This window comes from Lycium barbarum, chromosome 10 (genome assembly GCF_019175385.1).
Source record: "Lycium barbarum isolate Lr01 chromosome 10, ASM1917538v2, whole genome shotgun sequence".
Taxonomy (NCBI): domain Eukaryota; kingdom Viridiplantae; phylum Streptophyta; class Magnoliopsida; order Solanales; family Solanaceae; genus Lycium; species Lycium barbarum.
Genome location: NC_083346.1, coordinates 120031382 through 120036956, shown reverse-complemented (window position 1 = coordinate 120036956; position 5575 = coordinate 120031382). Strand labels below are relative to the sequence as shown.

The 5575-nt window shown below is 35.4% G+C and overlaps 1 long non-coding RNA gene and 1 pseudogene across 1 annotated transcript in view; both read right to left on the bottom strand.

Annotated features, from left to right (window-relative positions):
- Positions 1–2415, bottom strand: part of LOC132613412 (F-box/kelch-repeat protein At3g23880-like) — a 3741-nt pseudogene extending 1326 nt beyond the window's left edge.
- A 335-nt stretch (positions 2416–2750) lies between these two features.
- Positions 2751–5575, bottom strand: part of LOC132613759 (uncharacterized) — a 46173-nt gene continuing 43348 nt past the window's right edge. The window contains exons 2-4 of the long non-coding RNA XR_009572094.1: positions 5175–5340; positions 4484–4650; positions 2751–3968 (exon numbers count right to left, since the gene is read on the bottom strand). This is a non-coding gene — a long non-coding RNA (uncharacterized LOC132613759). The remainder of the gene's footprint in view (positions 3969–4483; positions 4651–5174; positions 5341–5575) is intronic.

The following is a 5575-nucleotide window of genomic DNA, read 5'->3' as shown; positions in this document are numbered from 1 at the left end:
AATAACAGTAAGATAGAGTCGAAGCAATAACAGTAAGATATTAGCACCAAGAAAACCTCCAAAACTAGATACTATATCAGAAAATTACCAACGGCTTTTATAGTGCCCTTCCTTTCACCATGTATCACTGGATGTTCATTACAAGTTGAAAAAATATCACTAGCATCATCAACACATATAAGTAGCAGAGGGAAGATCTGCTTGTAGTTCAAAATCAATCTCAAGATACTACATACAAAAGAAATCAAGCGTAGTAGGCTTGATCAACCTTGTGCCACGATAATCTCAAGATACTACATACAACAGATATTCAAGTGAAGGAAAAGCTTGTTCTGAGCTTCTTCTACATTCAAGCTACACAGACGACAAAGTGGGATATGCAATTAGCAAACATATAGAAGTCACTCTCAATCCGCATGGAACCAAAAATAAACATTGAGGACACAGAAAAACCATGCTTCATTATTTTGGTTCATGCAGTCAGCAGGGGATAGATTAATTGTTCTTAACATCAGCTTTCATTTCTTAAAATCTCAAAAGGTACATATCAGTTAACCAAGCACCCCATGATATGTCATATGACAGGTAAAAACAGTTTAGATGTAAGCAACAAGGAAAACCACCAAAATGTTCTAAGAGTGGGATTTTCTCTCTTCAGGGTTCCCACCAATTCCTTGGATCCCTAGTCTTAGAGCTAAAGAAAGTTCTCTGACTAATCTAATCTACCGAAACAGAAGGCAGAGTTCCCTTTCCTCTAGTATCAATAATAAAGAATACATGCATTCAGTCACCCACTGCTAATTCAATTCACCCGCTGCAAAAGCTCTTAGAGGGACGACACGTCCCGTTAACACATTGCTCAAAAAGATCAACAATGTCTAATGTCATTTACTTTGAGAGTAGAAGACACCAAACACCACAACCAAATAACTGTCGTCACAAGATTATTTTATGGAAATATGCAAAAAGGAAAAGGGAAAATAAAATCTCCAAGCATATGCAGTGTAAATAAGTTCCTAGAATATGAAATGTCTTTTTTTATATTTGACAAAGAAACAGAAAAATGTATCAGGTGGAACACTTACAAGTCATTAGCTACACCATTGCCATTCATTTGTGCTTTCGCAACCTTCATTCTTGTTGTGTGCTTTGTTCGTTTTGTAAAAGGGGCCAAACTAGGCTTTCAATGTAGATGTTTGCTGCGAAACAGTTACGAACCTCAGCAACCTTTGTATATCTGGACGATTCATTCTTTGGATTGTGTATCATCGGAGTTGATCCAATTACAAGCAATATTTCACCTTTTTTTGACATGCAAAGAGTTGGAGGAAGCAAACGAGAAAAATAAGTATTCTCGAAATCACTAAGATATTTGATGGTAAACATTTTTATCCAAGACTCTTTAACCCCATAATCTTTCATAACCCACACATCTGTGTGACTACTCATATAATTACAACAGACAGAAAGATCACTTCTCAACACTGCCAGATGCAAAAGACTATATCCTTCTCCATAGCAGGATTGCTCAACCTTCCCCTATTTGTCATCGGCCAAATCAATAGAAATGATGTTCAGTCATCATCATTCGTAGCCCAATGAAGCTTCCCATTTGCAAACTTACCCGCCTGAGTGGATCTCATTCCACCTTGAAAATCCTCAACAACTGTTCTCCAGTAATCACTCTTTAGACGATGTATTTTGGCCTTAACAGAAACTTACATCAATCATAAAATATAACTAATACTACCTTATAATCATGACGGGACTCATCATATCCAAAACCATATTTAGAACAAACAGGTGTACCGATAGGTCTAGCATCAGGCAATTTCTTGAACTTTCTCATTGATGGATTCCATAGAAACAAGTCAGTGTCCCCAATGACGACACAAATCAATCCATTGATCGAACCCACAACCAAAACATTTTCTTGGGGGTAGGGTTATTCAGGGGATAATCCAAGTCAAATGCCTCAGTCACAGAGTCACTACTAAGTAAAGATCTAAGAGAACAGTCCTTAAGATTGTAAAAGGCGTCAACACCACTCAACACAAGCCTGTGGTGTGTGTAATCTTTGTTATTAGCAGATACACTAAGATGGGTTTTGATAAATTCTGGGCTAGAGATTAAAGCAAGCCAAGACTTTGAAACACACTTGAACTGCAAGAGGGCTTTCACAGGAAGCCTTGAGAGTATTCCAGTGATGAGTTCAGTTGGCAAAATAGGAAATTTAAATATTGAATCTTTCATTGAATTTGATGGAAATTGACAAAGGATAATCGGTTTGCTTACTTGTGGGTGTTTAATTTCCTTTTGTTTTGGGCCTTTGAGTGTGTGGACTTGGTTTGAAGAGAATTGTTTTTGGGATTCTATGCAAAAAATTTGTGATCTTTTAATTATTTGTTCTCCGGTATGTTATCTTGGTTTTTCACATTTAAGACGAATGCTTTATATAATATGTTATTGCTGAATCTGATTATCTCCCCAGAGAACTAACTTGATTAACTTAAGACTATCAATTGCTCGATATGGAGAAACTCTGCAAGTTGGCGAATTAGCAAATCTACAAAGACTTAAATACATTTGTATAATCAGTGGAAAAATGTTGATTATAACGAATCTTAAAGAATTAGTTGTGGAAGGTATTAGGAGAAATCTTACTCCCTAAATATCATCAGACTGCTAGCCCGCCGGTATTCAGCACTCGAGATCCAACTCCTACTCTGGAAATGTTGCCAAACCTAAGGAGTCAATTTAACAAGTACTAGAGATGTAAAGAAAAATTTACCTGCAATAATGACAGTCTTGATCTGCTGTATAATCTGATCGAGATCTTTTAAGTAAAAAGAGTTACTTCTAAATAAGTTATTATATTTCTGTTTGGTATCAATACAATGAGAGTTTAAACTTATTAGACATGTCATACATATGTTAAATTATGATATTAAAAATGGTATATGGTGCTCTGCTGTCTACATTTTGATGTTTTTAACTCATACTCGCATAGCAGAGGAGTTCATTTAACTAGCTTTAGTATATTTCCTGAATTTGATTTTAAAAAAAATCACGAATCCCTTGTCGATTTATTGCAGTCCCTTATTTTTCTGATTTTGCACACACAAGCTCAAACATCTGATGCAAACTATAAAGGACACAATTTTACTGCAAAAGCAGAGACGCAATGCATGCCAAAATAATCAATCATTAGAAGTTAATTTACAGACTCAATTAAATTACATGCCTTCTACGCCTGACGTGATCTAACCTTTAAAGTAATTAAATTTGAGTGGCATCAAAATGATGTCATTAAGAAATGATGTGTGTTTGATATGAAGGAAGTCATTTTGGGTGGAAAACATCATGGACAACTCCCACGTCCGATGAACATAGCGTTATAGTCTAAATGTTTTCGATAAAGGTCCTGCTTTAAGCTTACCAGATGGCGCCCTATTCGGTCCCTCTTTCGTCTACTTGAATGCTGTGTCACATTCATTTCATGGTAGTAATTAAGATCAAGATTGCATCAATTTCAGAAACAGCACCAAGTACCACTCCAAAGTAACAAAGACTAAAGACGAAGGCACAGATCAGTTTTTTCACAAAAGACAGAAACCACAATGACAGTTAATGAAAATAGAAAGAATATGTCCAGCAGATCACAATTTCATGTACATTAAAAGACCAGAAGAGAACACTAACCATCTCTTGCTTTTTTGATCCTCCGTTGGTCGTTGCCACTAAAAGCGCCATCTACTTTTCAAGAGAGTATTATTAACTCATTTCTAAAACACCACTGTCCATATTTGTTGTTATAACTCCATATGAAGCTGCCCTGCAATCTGTTGCCATCAAGTTATAGCCTTTGGAGATCATCACCCATTGCTTCCGCATATTAGTACTACTTCACCAAATATATGTTTTGTCGTGTTGTCTCTTACTATCTGGGCAATCTAATCCTGGACAACCTGTTAGAATGCTTTTTAAGATAGATTCTATTCTGCCTCAAATAAGTAAAGAATCAAATGATTCCCGACAACCGTGTCTTATACTGTATATGCAAAGATGCATCGATTCTATTCTGCCTCAAATAAGTAAAGAATCAAATGATTCCCGACAACCGTGTCTTATACTGTATATGCAAAGATGCATCGATCAGCAATCTATCAGGACTATCTCTGTTGACGCTGAGTAGGTGTCTTATTCAAAAATGTTTCCTAGAAAACTACTAAGATAAAAAGCCAAAGAATCTAATACCTCAAGCATAGATGACCAACAATAGTGTCTACAACACACATCTTAATTAATCTCATTATATATAAATGCAAAGTTAGATGAAAAACTCAATAAGAAAAGAATTCCTCTAAAAGAGAGTGTCTGGCATTTTTTCCTTTGTACAGAAAGAAGACTGATTTTAATCAATGTATTCAATTCTGATATGTATAAACTGCCCAAAGAAACAGAGGTATTAAAAGTTCCTTACCAAAATTCTTGTGCCAAACTTTTGAGCCTAAAAAGATGCATATTAAGTTTTGTCACAGGCCTGAGTGCTTATTCATGCCGTCAAAGACTCTACCTCTAGTTTGAAAATGTATTCTCGTAATTTAGCTGTCAATCCATACTTTTCACTCTAAACCGCATTCTGCAGGTCTGCACTGGAAGAAGCAACAGCTGATCAGAGATGCAGATGCTTCAAAATCTTAATGTAGAATTTATGCAATCGGTTAATCTAAATAAGCAATAGACCATGGAAAGATATAGTCTATATGTAAAAATGAAAATTTACCCTGGTTTGTGTTTTGTCTTCAACCATTAATTAAATCGAAAAGCTAAAAGAATAAAGGATAATGTCAGGTTAACAAAATATGAAGTTCCCGCCTAACTCTGATTTGATTTAGCCCAATTTGTTGTACTATTTCTCTAGAAAAAACCGTCCAACCACACTGCACTATGTAAAAGTGACAATGTGCAAAGAAACAAACCTAGAGATAAAAAACTTATTTTTTTCACCAGAGATAAGAAACTGATTCAGAAAAAGAGATTAATAATCATCAACAACAAACCTCTATACAACTTCTCTAATATATCAGTATCTTCTCATCCAGAACTTAACTCAAGATAAAGAAAAGCACAAAAACAGTAATCAAACAGAGTCTACCTCTAAGGATTCTTACCTCCATTTCGTAATATTTCAGGGACAGATTGAAATGGATCAAAAGAAGAACCTTCAAGGATTTGAGAGTATTTCGAGAAACAATGGTAACTCCTCCTCCGTTTGCATCATTATGCAATTGCGATAACTCACCATTTGCTGTTGTATCTGCCTCAAATTTGTCTGCCCTAAAACTACCACTATCAGAAATAGGGAAATAGGGAAGAAACTGTTAATCTGCAGCAGTTACATTCTTGTGACTTCTCTCCCTTTCTGAAGAACTATATAAAACTGAAATGGTAACTTTGGATAGAATCTTGTATCAATATATGGTTATGATAAAGCCGGTTAGCATATTAATTTGGTTAGATATAGAATGGGATTTCAAAGTTTGGAAAAAAACATATGAAAAGTGAAAAGTTC